This window comes from Chelonoidis abingdonii, chromosome 2 (genome assembly GCF_003597395.2).
Source record: "Chelonoidis abingdonii isolate Lonesome George chromosome 2, CheloAbing_2.0, whole genome shotgun sequence".
NCBI lineage: Eukaryota > Metazoa > Chordata > Testudines > Testudinidae > Chelonoidis > Chelonoidis abingdonii.
In genome coordinates, this window is record NC_133770.1 from 141150707 (window position 1) to 141167750 (window position 17044).

At 39.2% G+C, this 17044-nt stretch overlaps 1 protein-coding gene and 1 pseudogene across 1 annotated transcript in view; both read left to right on the top strand.

Moving 5' to 3' along the window:
• Positions 1-17044, top strand: part of FBXL7 (F-box and leucine rich repeat protein 7) — a 346458-nt gene that overhangs the window by 273210 nt on the left and 56204 nt on the right. The window lies entirely within an intron of this gene.
• Positions 872-2542, top strand: LOC142046426 (uncharacterized; annotated as a pseudogene).

Genomic DNA, 17044 nt, shown 5'->3' on the forward strand with positions numbered 1-17044 from the left:
TTTAAATGCAGAAAATGAGTATTGCTAGAACTATTTGTTAACATTCGAAAGTAGAGCCATTATGAATAGGAATTGATATTCCTTTGGTTGCAGGAGTAGTGGTTTTTCTTTTTCAATTTTAACTTGGCATTGGTTACCATTGTTCCCTCTAAGCGCTGCACATGTGCATCCGCACACAGATCCTAAACCCTGCACACACGGTGAAACACAAAAAATTAAGTACTACATTGGAACCAGACTGAAATATCATTTACGGGCGACTTTTGACATTGTTCACAACTACAGCCAGGCATTTTGACTTATTCACATGTACTTGAGTTTGTACAGAGCCAAATGAACAGACTACAAGGAGATGTGTGGGTCCCGACAATCAGCATTTCGGACGTGGAACGTTGATCATGTAGGGACAGTCAGGACCCACACATCTCCTTGTAGTCTGTTCATTTGGCTGTGTACAGGCTCAAGTATGTGTGAATAAGTCAAAATGCCTGGCCGTAGTTGCTAAGGAACTGCAAAGATTTCCCAGAAATGAACAAACGTAAGTGTTGTTTTCGTAATTGAAATCTTTCTAAGGCATTGGACTTCATACAGTTACTTGTGATGTTTTACCATTTCCCCCCGTTTTTTGCTATGCACAAACTTCCTTTATCCTAATCTGAATGATCTCCCGTTTGCTGTTTTGTCGAATTATGCTGTTAAGTGCATTGAAATAGTAGCCATATAATAAAAGTATTAATTTTAAATAAACCAATCTGGTAAAAAATCAATCGCAAAATATCGCTGTCTAGAGGTCTAAAGCGTAAAAGAACAGCGACTTCTTTTAAATCTTGATGGCTGGATGAGACTATAGATGCGGTTACACCTAAGCGTAATGCTTGTTAAACTTCGTGAAATATTCACATATGATGACAACAACGGAGTGGTTTGTGTATATTGTCGAGATGCCAGAGCTTTGGGAGAATCTTCAACAGGAAGACTGTGGAACGATGTATGGAAGTTGGATTTCTTAAAGCATCATCTGTCAAGTAAGTCTCTTATAGGTGGTGTAACAAGACTTAGAAACAAAAACCCTTCCTTACAGAGCAGATTGCTTGGCATGTTTCTTGAAAGTCCAGCTGAAAAGCAGAGGAGGCAAATTAATCTTGAATGCAAGTGCTCAAACCCAGAAGAAATCAAGGTACTTATTGACAGTGTGGCATTGGCTATTAAAATGAACAGCTCAATGCTTTCTTAATAACCATATGGAAAAGTATGTGCGCATACCAGCGAGCTGGAGAAGTAAAAATTATGCTTTTGAATTTCTTGAAATTATCAACTGCATTGTCCAAAATGACCTCATGCATGAAATAGCATCAGCAATGTTTCATACTCTAGGTATTGATGAAAGCCCTGGAAGGAGAGCTCAGTGGTTTGAGCATTGGCCTGATAAACTCAGGGTTTGTGAGTTCAATCCTTGAGGGGGCTATTTAGGGATAGTACTTGGTCCTGCTGGTGAAGATAGGGGACTGGATTTGATCACCTTTCACGGCCCCTTCCAATTCTATGTGATAGGTATATCTCCATATTATTATATCCATTAACAGATACTTGATATTCTACTTTAAATATAGATCCATAAATTCTGCAGACTATAAAACTTCATTTGGTGAACTATTACAATTGCAAGAACGTGATGCTGTTTCAATAGTGTCTGCAATCAAAGAGTTTTATAAAAAACACCAACTTGATCTAATGAAAATGGTGGTGTTCACATCTCATGGCGCCTCCGTGATATTGGGCAAACTCAGTGGTGTGGTGGCTCAGCTGAAATGTGATATTTCACACTTAGTCCAGCAATGCAGCGTTGCACACCGGGAAGACTTGGGGATTTCCAATGCATGGAAAGAGGTCAAACTGATAAGAGACATCGAAACCTTAATGAGAACTGTCTACACGGTCTTCTGTCGGTCATCCAGGAGAAAATTTCAGGAAATAGTAGATGCTTCTGAATGTGACCACTCAATGATGTGCGCTGGTTATCTAGGCACTTTGCGCTTTGAGCAGTTATTCACAGCTATAATCCTCTTCTGGAATATTTTGAGCAAGACAAAGATACTGATCTAGTTTCTAAATACTGCCACAAAGAGCTCAATACCGAATCACATTAGAAGTTTTGAATGATGTTTTGTCGGAGCTGGCGTCACTATCCATGCTGCTCCAGAAACGGGGCCTTACATGTCTTGAAGCATCTCACCTTGCCTGAGGTAAACTGAACAAGATCAGACGACAGTACCTTGGAGATTCAGTCTTATGGAGTGACAAAGTTAAGGCTCCCTTAGTTATGAGCTCTCAAGAAAATAATGAAGTTGATACCAGTTCCATAATAACTTTCATAAATATCTTGTGTGCACATTTAGCAGACAGGTTTCCAGAGGATGAAGTCCAGGAGTGGTCCACTTTTGATTGTGCGGCAATAGTTAAGTGTGACTTCAATTTTGGAATTCATCAGATCAAATCCCTATGTTCAAAATACAAAGACTTCTTGCTGAAGAGATTGTTATAGTCATTCAGTACAATGACTTCAAGTTTGCAGTAGCCGAAAGAATCAAAAGCCAATTGACTTTGTTTCCTGGATATGGTGACATTTGCTCACCAGAACGAACAGTTTCAGGATCTTGCAAAGTTGATGGATATTGGAGGAGCATTCCTAGCATCAAGTACAGACTGTGAGCATGGCTTTAGCTTAATGCGCACTCTGAAAAGCAAACTACGGAATCCTTTACAAATAGATCATTTGGACATGCTGCTATGTGTTAAGTGTTACCAGCTGGATGGAGGACTCATAGGTCTGGACAGAGTTTATATTGAATGGGCAAATGAAAAAGATCGCATGGGAAAACAGTAAGGTTAGTTTAGCAGTCTTTAACGTTTTGACCAATAAGGAAATTAAAATGCATTTGTAATTACATATCTTATTCTTCACTGATAATCATTTATTGATATTTTTGGGGAAAATTTTAAATTTAACACACAAACTATTGTTTTCCTTTTTTTACTTATGATGTCTCTATCTGAAAACCCATATAAATTGACATAATGGCATAGTTATTAAATTGTCTTTATTATATGTTTATCAAAATCTTTTGGGACATGTGTATAGAATGAAAAGTGACTGATAATGATCATGATTAATATGTGCTTGATATATGCTTGTGATTGTCTATAAAAAAGATCCTAAAGCGTAATGCTTAAAACTAACTTCTGCTTCATGAAGAATGGTTAAATTTCCTTTTTCTAAGTATTTAAAAATGACATTTATAAAATAACATGGTGTAAAACTATTATTATCACAAAGTGCAAATTAAAACTTTTTAATGTATAAGCATTTTACTCGCTTGGGCTCATTTGCCTCACGGCGCACAAATTTGAACTCTGCTTCAAAAATTTGCACAGAAGAAAACTTTTGCGCACATGGCCTGTCAAAAATTAGAGGAAACATTGTTGGTCATCTTGTCCAATTCTAATATATATTTTCTGGGAGGGGAGAGCAGAACTGCACACACTATTAAAAGTGTGAGCGTACCTTGGATTTATAAGTGGCAGTATGATATTTTCTTTCAGTAGTGATATCTTAACATTCTGTTTTCAGAGAACTATCCATTGTGACTCCAAGATCTTTCTTAAGTGGTAACAGCTAATTTAAAACCCATCAATTTGTATGTATAGTTGGGATTTTATTTTCCAATGTGCATTACTTTGTACTTATCAACATCGACATTTTCCTGCCCAGTTTTGTGAGATCTCTTTGTAACTCTTTGTAGCCAGCTTTGGACTTAACCAGCTTGAGTAATTTTTGTATTGTCTGCACATTTTGCCACCACACTCTTCACCCCTTTTTCCAGATCATTTATGAATATATTGAATAGCACAAGTCCCAGTACAGGTCCTTGGGGGACCCCACTACTTACCTCTCTCCCTGGGGATTGGTGATGGTGATAGAAATGTCATTCATCCAGAACAAAAACAAACCAACCAAACAAAAGCTACCTGCATCCCTTTGGCGAATCGGCTTCACTGTTGTGCTGTTTCCAGCTGTGGCAGTTCAGTGCAGGCTCTGGAGAGTCACAGGCACATCCTCATAGATATCAGCATAAAACACTCTGCTGAGTAGGCAGCAGGGTGACCAGTTGTGAGTAGGAGCTTTTAATTACATACAGAATGGTTTTATTTAGATTTTCTTCCTTTAGCTTATTTCTAGTGCCAAAGACAGGAAGAATGTTACCTATTTTTTAAAACACCTTGTCTTCTATCCCTGAGCTGTCAATCCTAATAGCAATCCAGCTGAAAATCTTCAACTGGTTTCATTTGGCCAGTATCCTTTTGGAACAGAGCAACAGATCTATTAATTGACTAGTTTCTGAAGCTTTTGATTTTCCAATAGTGATCAGCAGAGAACAGTGAAAGGATTTTAAAGGAGTTTGGATATCCTTTCATTAAAGACCATTTGATCAGTTATTTTCTAGAAATCTATACAAATAGAAGATGTTTTCAAGCTTCTGCATCTATTCAAAAGTACTGCTTTCAAAATGTGACTTGGCATACAGGGCTGAACAGCAGTACTCAACTCTGTGTGCCATTAGGGTTCTGCTTTGTGGGAGGGAGCAAATCATGAGCAGCTTAAAAGTAGAGCTGGTTGGGAAAACATTAACAGAACCATTTTCTGATGGAAAATGAAATTCTAGCTAAATCATACTATTTCACGGAATCATGTTTTTGCCAAAATTTCATTTTGGAGTCAAAAAGGGAAAAAGTTCAAACACCACTGAAACATCCCATTTTGACATTTTTGGAAGGGAACATTTTGATTTGTTTTTTAAATGCTTTTTGTTTTGAAATTTTTGAAATTGAGTTATAAAATAAAAAATCTAAGTCAAAACAAAACATTTTGATCAATTCAAAATGATTTTTTTTCAGAATTTTCCTTTAGATAAATTTTAAATTTGAGGGTTTTGTTCTTATTTGAAATGGAGCTACATTTTGAAATAAGTCCTTCATAAAATGGAACTTCTGTCTTCTCCCAGCTCTAGTCAAAGCACTGAAGAGTAATCGATGTAGTGAATGAGGTCTTTCAGGTCACTGTGATTAAGTAGTGAGCATTATGTAATGTTTAATCATTAAAGAATAATGTATGCCTCACAACACCCCCACTTCTCCTGAAGTAGGTAAATTCTTTACTGTTATCTCCCTTTTATTTCAATGAAATACTGGCTTGACTTATCTAAATGAGTTGGCTGAAGTACAAAGGGGTATCTGTGTCAGAGCTGGGATTAAAATGTAGTCCTTGGCTTCAAACAATTTGACTTCATCCCAGTCAGAGGACCTCCTTCAGCTCAGTTGCTGGTTTGTTTTGTTCTGTGTCAATATGTCTCAGTGTTCACCTCAACTGTACTTACTGTGTGTGTACTGTATTTTTATAGTTTGGGTTTATATGATACATTGGATCCCATTTGATAGAGACAGTAGGTAAATTCACTGTGTACTGCAGTGTTTCTGACTCTACGGGCATAGAGAATACCAAAAAGACTTTGGAACAGGTAGATGCCATGGTAAAGGAAATGTCTGGTTTTTAATAAAGTTTATTGTATGTATGTTTTGGCCATATTTCATGTAGCAATGCATATGTCTTACTTCTATAAATCAGGTCTTGACTTTTTTTGCTCCTTTGTAAAAACCAGACGTGCATCATTCCAAAAGTGCTTAATTAGAAAGCTGTTTGCAAAAGAAAAAAGAAAACAAGGTTGTCCTGTACAGCTTTGTTTGATATAGAACATGGCTTTAGGAGCTATTATACACGTAATCAGCAGGGATACACATTCCGCAGCTATTTCCTGAGGACTAAGTTGCCAGGTTATTTCATAGCTGCTCCTTTTTATTTTATATTCTTCAGCTATATGTATGTTTTTAACTATCCATAAGATTTTTCAGTCCATGAAGTAATTTCCAGTTGCAGATGGTTTGTAGATTCATAAATAAACCATCTTTGTCTTGAACTTTTATAAGTAATTTTAAGAAACAATGTAGGTAGCCAATAACGAGCCAGTGATTCACTAAATCCTCACATTCTCCAAATGTATGCTGCTTTGTTCTGAAAGTTGCATCACCGTCTGTTCTGCATTATACTAGAGACAAGGTGGCTGAGGTGATATCTTTTATTGGACCAACCTCTGTTTGTGGAGAGGGAAAACTTTTAAGATTCATGGAGCTCTTCAGATCTGGGGAAGGTAATTGGAATTTCTAAGCTAAATAACAAGTTGGGTCAGATTGTTAAGCCTAAGGGATTCACATGTGCTGTAGAAGACCACTTAAAATGAAATGGGCAATTAAGGGTTAACAGGCAGTAGGGTGTGTTACAAATTGTTGTAATGAGTCATAAAACCAAGTGTCTTTAAGTCAATGACTTTTAGTGTCTAGAAGAGTTAGGAATTTAAGTTTCCAGGTTCATCTTTTGAAGATGTTGTGCAGGTTTCTTTTGAAGATGAGGACTGAGAAGTCTTCACCCATGGGTGACAAGATGTTTTGTCTTTTATCATTTTTCAATGTGAGCTCATTTGAGAGCATAGTGACTGTCTCGTTTCACCCACATAATTGTTGGAGCATTTGATCCACTGGATGAGGTACACCAAATATTGTGATAGGCATGTGTAGGGTGCTTGGATCTTGAAAGGTGTGTTTTGGGAGACATTGATAATCATAGCAGTGGTGGTATGTCTGCAGGTTTTACACCTGCTGTTCTCGCAGGGTCTGGTGCTACTTTGAGTTGGTGTGTCTGGGTCTCCGGGGAGCTTACTTCTGATGATGAATTTGGCGGGTTGTTTGAAGACCAGAAGAGGTGGTTTATGAACGATTTCATTCTGGATGTGGGTCCCACTCAAATATGCATTATAATTGTTTGATTATACCACATACCGGTTCCAGTATGAGGTGGTAGGTAACGAGTAGGGGTGTGCGGTCAATATGGGTCTTTTTCCCCCTGTATTGAAGCAGGTTCTCTCAGGGTATCTGGGTGGCCCATTCTATGATGCAGTCTACTTCTATGAGGGAGTGTTGTTGTTTAGTGAAGGTAATTTTAAGTGTATTTAGTTGTGTATCCCAGACTTAGACTGACTTTATATAATTCTCAGTAATGGTTCTCATGGATACATATTTCTTAGCTTGGTGCTCTATAGCTAAAATTATAACATTGCGTGTCTTCAAAGAAAGGGCCCCCTCCCTGAATCTAATGCCATGAATGGAAAAATTGTCTAACGTCCATGTCTGGAAGTCAGGATTCTATACCCATGTCATAAACAGATAGCTAAGGGTTAATGTTTCTTTTACCTGTAAAGGGTTAACAAAGGAACCAAACACCTGACCAGAGGACCAATCAGGAAACCGGATTTTTTCAAAACTCAGGGAGGGAATGTGGGGTCTGTGTCTTTGTCTGGCTCTCAGCTATGAGAGAGGATTTTTCTTTCTTTCTATCTTCAAGCTTCTAATCTTCAGTTTCAAAGTTGTGAGTACAAAGGTAGCAAAACAATAGGCTTTTATATGTTTTTGTTTTGTATTTACATGTGTGTAGTTTGCTGGAATGTTTAAATTGTATCTCTTTTTGAATAAGGCTGTTTATTCATATTTTTCTTTTAAGTAATCGCCCTGTGTATTGTCAACTTGATGCTCTCTGTTCTCTGGTGGTTACAGTTTTTCCCTCATTCCTGGAGCAAGGGGGGTGGCAGAGCCCAGCTGTGGGTATTTTGCATCTCCATTGTCCTGAGGGAAGCAGAAAAGCTGGTTTCTTGGGTCACACAGGTTAGCCGCGAGGCAAGCCTGATAAGGAGGGGGAAGGGGTTATTTTCCCTGCTTTTCTGTTTCCTTGTATTTGGGGTTTGTCTCTTTGTGGAATAGAGGAGACATGCTTCTTGGTATTGTGATGTAAAGAGATTGCATCAGTAACTCTCAGGTTAGCCCAGAGAGGAAAGTCTGGGTGGGAGAGAGAGGGGGAAGGGAAGTGGGTTATTTCCCTTTGTGGTAAGACTCAGGGCTTCTGAGTCTTGGGGTTCCCCAGGGAAGGGTTTGGGGAGACCAGAGGGAGCCAAAACCCTGGAATTTTTGGCTGGTGGCAGCGAGATCAAATCTGAGCTGGTAATTAAGCTTAGAGGGGTTCATGCAGGCACCCAGATTTCTGGACGCTAAGGTCCAGATTTGGGAATGCTTATGATAACCCATCTGTGATACACATTCTTTTGACCTTGGACAATTGCCTGACATCTTGTAAACTTCCTTACCAGCAAAATTCCTACCTTACGTGGGTGTTAAGTCACTGGGTATTACTAGATCATAAATGTTTGTGGTCAAATAACATCTTCCATCCAAGGACCTCAAAGAGCTTTACAAAGTGTAATATTGATTTTCCCTTTCTGGTTTTCTCATTTATTGTGTGCAGACATGATTTTTTTTTCTTTTGGTTAGTTTGGTATCCTGGTATAATATTAGTAAAGTCTCTAATTTAAAGAAATGCAGGGAAAAGGAAGTCAGTAATTAAACTTAACTGACATTTAAAGAATTCAGGCAGGGTACCATTGCTCTTTCACTTTCTATTGTCAGAAAGTTAATCAAAGTCCTCTCCAGAGTGTCGCTGACCTCTCTGCTTCATGCCAGTATACTATATTAAGACTTCAGAGACTGGTGAGATTCTATGTGAAAACAACTTCACTTCAGAAGTTCTTTGCCATAGCAGGAAGGTTGGAGTCTTTGGGAGATTCCCGCATGTTTTCATTTGTCGTGTTTTCATTTTTACCTTGATGAACTTTAAACAGACTTCAGCTGTTGCTGCTGCCACGGTGCTGTTTGCCTCTGTTTATGCTAATATAACCCACAGACCTTCTGCGTGTGGTGTTCTGGCCCATCTAGTGGCACTGAGACCACTTAGAAAGAGAGAAAGATAAAATGAGTCTGCTCTACAGCCTTAGCTAACAGCCAGTTGGCATTTAGTTCATGCGATAGAGGGTCATGCACTAAGCTTCAAAGGCCCCAGGTTCAATCTCGCCCACTGACAACCAGGGTCTGTTGACATTACACTAATAACAGCCAGCAGGAAAAGAGGACAGGGAGAGGCTGTCGATGTACGTGAGAGAGAAGTGACAGTTAAAACACACATGAACGCAGTTCACCAATCACACTATTCCTGGTCACTGACCCCTATTAGAGCCCAGATTGGTTCTGTAAATGGATGACCCTCCTTGTGTGCTAGTTACTAAAAGGCGACATTTACATGTGTGCACGAATGAAAAAGCGAGTGCATTACACTGAGTACATGAATACTAAGATTCTGTGTAAATGCAGCAGCTGCTTTTCTTAGAGGGTGCCAGTGCTACATTGAACAGCCTGGCAGCGACACCAGGGAACAAGGAGACACTTGTAAAAGTGCACGTGGTTGTTCATTGGCTGCACAGTCAGTTATTAAGGAGATTAGCAGATAAGAAAAAATGTGACTGTTCTAATCTTTTTTAATTTTTTTTATTTTTGAATTACAGGCACAGAAAGTGGCAGTTGCTTTCAGTTCTTGAAATTTTCAGCAAATGAAATGATTTAGTACTGTGGAGGACGCCCTCGCATGCTAAATTTTACATTAGGCTTTTGACTCAAAGATCATAAATCACTCTTTCCAATTTTTCATTATAATTCTTCATATTAATTCAGAGACATTGATTTTACTAATTACAGTGATGATAGCACAATAATATTTCCTAAAATTAGAAACCAGTTGTGACTGGGTCCCTGGATGGGTCACACTGAGAGTGCCACATTCAGGGCAGGCTGCAAAAAATAAGGCAGACAATCCCCAAAAGTGTTGGTTTGTTCTCTAATTAGATTCAACGAGCCAGTAACAAAAGAGCTTCTGTAGCATCCCACTGATTAACAAGAAGCCAAACACTGTCCCCTTCAGATATTCCAGCCCTTGCTCCCATCTAGACAATCAAGTCTAATATAGTGAGGGGTTACTGAAAACCCTGTTCTCCATACTTAAAGTTCTATCAGTCCCAAAGGATTGGACACTTACCCTCAGGTCAGTATGAATCTCAGATCTTTTCCAAATATATGCGTACAGCCAATCCTTAATAACTAAATCTAAGATGTATTAAGAAAAGAAGAGTTATTAATAGTTATGGAATCATACATACAAGTGATTTTCAGTGTTCATAAATCAGGATCAGAGCAGTGATGGTATATCTCAGTGGTTCTCAAACTACTGTACGGGTGACCCCTTTCACACAGCAAGCCTCTGAGTGTGACCCCCCGCCTTATCAATTAAAAACATGTTTTTATATATTTAACACCATTATAAATGCTGGCAACAAAGCGGGGTTTGAGGTGGAGGTTGACAGCTCATGCACCACCCCATGTAATGATCTTGCGACCCTCTTAGGGGTCCCGACCCCCAGTCTGAGAACCCCTGGTATATCTGCTGGTTTGGAAAAGTCTCTCTGGAATCAGTTCAAAGGGTTATAGTCCAGTAGGCAGTTCAGATGTAGAGCCTGTTACAGTTTTTCTATGAGAATTCCAGGGTAATCGAAGTAACTACCTGGAGATCTCTGTCCTGTGGTTTAGACCTTCCCTGTTAAAGTTTAAGCAGATCTGTGATGAAAGGATCAGGCCTGGGGTTTCTCTTTTGTAGCTCTCTGTGAGGCTAACAAGCCTCCTCACAGAAATTGTCACAGCAGGGATTTTCTCTAAGGAAGACTAAGCAATGCAGATAGATTATGGACCTTTTGCTTTGAAGGTAATCCTCTATTTCCTATGCATATACAGGTAAACTAGTTACACTTATAGTTACATAAGGCAATTAACCAGTCCTCCATTATAACAAGAGACAGTTAAGGTAATGTAGATAATATTATTAGTTTCCCACAGAATCTCACATTTTTCATCTTAAGGTTAACTGAACACAGACACATACATAATATAAGGCAATTAAGACATGAAAGGGAATTGGCATCTAAAAGCTAATTAGTTTACATTAGTAAACGTCTAACAGGACACAGGTAAAAACAGAAAAATACACTTAGCAACTATTGTTTGAGTCTTATCAATACAAAGTGAATGAGTTGGGGGTTGCTAGCCTAATTAACATTTCTTTGATACCATTCATAAGTGGATTGTCTTGATTACAATTGCAATGCCTCTTGTTAAGTTGTTATGGGTTATACACTGGTCAGCTGGTCTGCCAGTGTCACACCAACAAACCAATTCATCCACCAGATTACCTCCTGATGGTAACAATTTCCAGACTCAGCTAAATTTTTCCAAATTAAGAAAAGTCATTTTTAAAAAGTTCCAAAAAGATGATAATCATTAAAATATTTGTGAATTTATATATAGCTTATAAGGGACCATTGTGATTATCTAGTCTGACTTCCTGTTTAACATAGACCATGTGGCTTCTCTGAATTAATTCCTGTTTTAACTACAGTATGTCTTGTAAAAAAAAAATCCAATCTTGATTTAAATATTTTCAGTGATGGAGAGGGAGATTCCATCACAATCCTTGGTAAATTGTTCCAATGTTTAATTACCCTCAGTGTTAAAAATGTATGCTGTATTTCTAATCTGAATTTGTCTAGTGTGAGCTTTCAATCACTGGATCTTGTTATACCTCTTGCTGCTAGACTGCAGAGCCCTCTGAACAAATTTCTGTTCTCCATCTAGGTATATTGACTATGATCAAGTTCCTATTAATCTTCCCTTTGATAAACTAAATAGATTGAGATTGTTGAGTCTGTCGCTATATGGCACGATTTCTAATTCACTGATCATTCTTATGAACGTTAGAATGGCCATACTGGGTCAGACCAACGGTCCATCTAGCCCAGTATCCTGTCTCTGACAATGGTTGGTACTTGATGCTTCAGAGGGAATGAACAGAACATGACAATTATTGAGTGATCCATCTATTGCCCAGTCCCAGCTTCCAGCGGTCAGAGTTTAACAATACCCAGAGCATGGAGTTGCGTCCCTGACCATATTAGCTAATAGCCATTGATGGACCTATGCTCCAGGAACTTATCTAATTTTTTTATTGAACCCAATTATATTTTTGGCCTTCATAATATCCCATGCCAACGAGTTCCACAGGTTGACTGTGCATTGTGCAAAGAAGTACTTCCCTGTGTTTCTTTTAATCCTGCTGCCTATGAATTTAATTGGGTGAACCCTAGTTCTTGTGCTATGTGACGGAGTAAATAACATTTTCCCTATTCACCTTCTACATACCTTCATGATTTTATAGATCTAAACTATCATACCCCTGCTTAGTCAACTCTTTTCTAAACTGAAAAGTCCCAGTGCTTTTAATCTCTCCTCCTATGGAAGCTGTTCCATATTCCTAGTCGTTTTTTGTTGCCCTTCTCTGCAACTTTTCCAATTATATATATATATCTTTTTTGAGATGAGGTGACCAGAACTCCATGCGATATCCATAGGTGTGGCCATATCATGGATTTGTATAGTGGCATTATGATATTTTCTGTTTTATTATCTATCCCTTTCCTAATGTTCCTAATATTTTGTTAGCTTTTTTGACTGAAGCTCCAAATCTGCCAGAAGAGCCAGAAGAGTGATCCAGTAGATAGCATGTACTTGGAATTTCAGAAAGCCTTTGACAAGGCCCCTCACCAATGACTCTTAAGTAGACTAAGTGGTCATGGAATAAGAGGGAAGGTCCTCTCATGAATCAGTAACTGGTTAAAAGAAAGGAAACAAAGGATTGTAATAGATGGTCAGTTCTCATAGTGGAGAGAGGTAAATAGCAGGGTCACCCAGGGATCTGTACTGGCACCAGTGCTGTTCAACGTATTGTTACATGATTTGGAGAAAGGTGTAAACAGTGAGGAGACAGAGTTTGCAGATACAAAATTACTTGATAGTTAAGTCCAACTCTGGCCGCAAAAAGTTACAAAGAGATCACACTAAACTGGGTGACTGGGTGACAAAATAGCAGATGAAATTCAGTGTTGGCAAATGTAAAGTAATGCACACTGGAAAACATAATGCCAATTATGCATACAAAATGATGGAGTCTAAATTAGCTGTTACCATTGAAGAAGGAGATCTTAGAGTCATTGTGGATAGTTCTCCATAAATATCCACTCAATGTGCAGCGGCAGCCAAAAGAGCTAACAGAATGTTGAGAATCATTAGGAAAGGGATAGATAATAAGACAAATAATATCACAATGCCACCATGTAAATCCATCCCCTCATTCCACACAACCTATGTAGAAAAGAAAGTAGCCACCATCTTAAGTGACACCAGGGTTTTGAGGTTTGTAATAGACTCTCACCTCTGTCTGAGTTCCAGTCTGCTCTGCTGCAGACTTCGATGCAATTTGGGGCAAGTCCCTTAGTCTTCTATGCCTCAGTTTCCCATCCCCATCTGGACAAACGTGGATTATTCTTCCTTGTTCCCACTTTGTGTGTTTTGTCTATTTAGATTGAAATGTGAGGGCTACCATGTTGACAAGCACACTTTGGATTGAACTTGGGACCTCCATAGCTAAAATCTTTGGCTGCTACAGCATGAGGGAGAAAGCAATGCTCTCTGACTAGGACTGTAATGGACTCACAAACTTTGTGGCTCCGACACAGAGGAGTACCTGTAATACACACACACACTTCCCAGTAGGTTACATAAGCTTTACAAGGTAGTAACTGTCTTCCTAATCATGTAAAGCTTAGCACAATGCCACCCCCATCTCATTTTGAGTCTCCCAGTTTATCTACCGTCTGTATCCTTTCACTTATTAACTACAGAAAAAGAAGCTTGCACAGTATATTCATTTTTCACATGTTGAGAAATTTGCATTTAATCCATCAAACTGCCTTTTAAAAGGGGTTAAAGAAACCAAGCAGCCACACAGTACAGCATTTCTCAAAATATTTACTGGATGTTTGGGACTGTAGAGCATACTTTGGGATAAGCAATGTCTCCCTAAGGGATCTGAAATCGTTCTGACCGTGTTCTTATTTGACAGTTCAGTCAGTTTGGGGCACAGTCTGATCTGTGTGGTAAGCGTAGAGTACCACCAGCCTGGAGGACATCACTGATAGTGAGGACGTTATTTGTTGCCTTAATAAACAGTCTGGCGGCTGTGAGAGGACATATAAACAATAGAGAAGTTTTCAGTGTAAATATAGACACAGAAAATAGCCTGCAGTTCTTAAAGACTTGGGGGATGAATCACAATCATGGGCTTCTGCATGGACAGTAAATCACATGGAGTTGAGAAGGGCCTGGCCAGCAGTATAAGGAGCTTGAGGTAGAAAACAATTTAAAAGCAGATTGCTAGCAGACTGCATGCTTAACTGTGAACATTTCAGACTGAGTTTAACTATAGACTTGGGAGCAGCCTTGGTACTGTCGGAGGCCTCCTGCTTTGAAAGCAGCAATGCCTCCCTGATCTCTTAGGCACACACAATGAGTGCAGTCACTGCTCCATCTCCTAAGGGTGTGCAGCCTATGTGCCTTTCTGCTAGAAGTGTGTGGGAGGCTAGGTTAGGTCTCAGCCCATTATCACATTTGGGGAGGGGTGTAGTAGGATGCATAAGGACTGTAACAGTGGCATGCCCCTGTGCAAGAGGCATGGGGAGAGGATCTCTACACCCTCACTTCCTCCCCCTCTGTGCACCTATGTAAGGGGTAGGGTGACCAGATGTCCCGATTTTATAGGGACAGTCCTGATTTTTGGGTCTCTCTCTTATATAGGCTCCTATTACCCCCCACCCCCATCCTGATTTTTCACACTTGCTATGTGATCACCCTAGTAAGGGGTGACCACAATCTGGCCCCGAAATTGATTATTTTTATTGTGTTTATATTTAGTATACATCTTTTTAAAGGTAAAATTACTATATGTGGCTCTAGGTAATCTTTTTTGTGCTTGTTTTATGCCTTCCATCAGAGGATCTCAAAACACTTTACAAACAGTAATGAATGAAGCTTCACAACAACCCTGTCAGGTAGATATTATCTCCATATTGCACATAGGGACACTGAGGCACACAAAGGTGAAGTGACTTACCCAGTGTCACAGAGCAAACATAGCGGAGATGAGAACAAAATCCAGCTGTCCTGACTCCTAGACCTGTGCAATAGCCACTAGACTGTGTTCCCTTTCCTTCATCCCACAAAAGTATGTAACTCTGCAGACAAATTAGGTGGGCTTACAACCTAGCAACTGTGACACACAATTCTCATAACAGCCATATGATCACCATGTTACTCTTATGGTATCTTCTTGTTGTTTTGCACACTGTGACTACACTGAATAGAATCTAATTGATGTGACAAATGTTAGTCCCTTTAATCAGTTACTAATGTGCTACTCCTGCACGTGCATATGGCCATATGCCAAAGCTGCCTACATTGGGATATTGAAAATGCTAACATTTTCATCTCTGCTGCCATATGCCGACCCCAGGCCACACATGAATCACATGTTTCTCTCTGACACATGAAAAGAAAATTGGCATGCATTTTTGAAAAGTTTAAATGGAAAGATGATCTATAACCTACTTGAAGTCAATCCGCTCAGTTAATAGGGCTCAAGACATCTATAGCTAGCTTCTTATGGAACGTGGCTGGAATGGGTTCCTTTTTTGGTGTTCTGTTCAACAGGATTTTCATAGTGCTATTGCCCATAGCACCATTAAAATAAAAAACTTTCTGAAATAGTCCAGAGTGCCTGGGAAATCTTCCCAAAACCTGATTGAAACTCTGACCAAAAGCCTGGTATTAGTCACTTAGGCCACATAAAATATATGGAGAACCAATGCAACAGGCTTGGAAGTCAGTTTCCTCTACCTCTTCTTCCTTGGGAGGGTGGCGGGAAGAAAACAATAGTTTTTCATGCCCACACCTGTGAATGGAAGAAGGATTTTAAACCCCATTGTGAAGAGCTGCATTTCAAATGCATTAGTACAATGGGACTCACTCACAGTGGTGTAAATATTCACTGTAAGTAGTATGAAGCATCATTCTGGCATCGATTCAGTAACATGCTTAAGGACATGCTGAGCTTTAAGCATCTGATTATAAGCATGTGCTTTGCTGGGATGGATTTAAAGATATGCTTATCTTTTAAGCATGTGAGTAATCCCCACTTAATTCAGTCCATTTAATTCCACTGAAGTTATTAGAACTTTGAGTCCATTTCAGTCTGTGCAGAATTTTATTATATGTCAATTCAGTTTAAGCTGATCCTACTATAATAAGAACATGCCACTTATTCTTAGGACATATTCAACATGCAAGTGTGTCATCTTCTTTTTAATTTGAGTCCTATGTTAGAAAAATGTCAAGGATTAAAAAATAGAAAATAGAAATAGATGGATTAAACAACTATTCCTAGCTGTCACGCTAGCTCAGTGGGCAGTAGAACTAATCAATCAAACATTTTGTTTCCCTTCTCAGGGTACAAGAGAGTTAGGAATGGGAACAGGAGTGTACTTCACACACCATCTGACTCTGCAGAGAGAGGCGAGGACTGGTATTTTTCTCTTTGGAACCTCTCAAAATTAGGTCTTGCATCCCACCACTCTCTATATCGTTCTCCATTCCCCAGACTTCTCTCTCATTCCTTTCACTTTGTAGACCCCATTTCTCAGTACTTCTCACCACAATACCCTTCATTTATATTGAAGGAACCTCAGCTCAAATGCTTTTGTTGATCTCAAGGAGAGAGCCAGCCTCTCAAATAACTTGGTACTGAGGCTCCCCAGATAATGTGATTCCTCTAAACTCCAGAGAAGCTCAAACAATCCCATGATCAATGCCACCTGCTTATTTGTTCATTGGCAGAAGGATATGTTCTATGTGTAGTAAAAAGCATATTGGAAGGCAGGCTCACTCTCTGTCTTTCTCTCTGAATCTCCATCTTGGGGAGCTTCTGCTGCTTTCAGTTGGTTCCCTCCAAATATATCTATTTTTTATATCTTCTGGGTTTGGGATTAATACTAGAAGTAGATGGCCATCT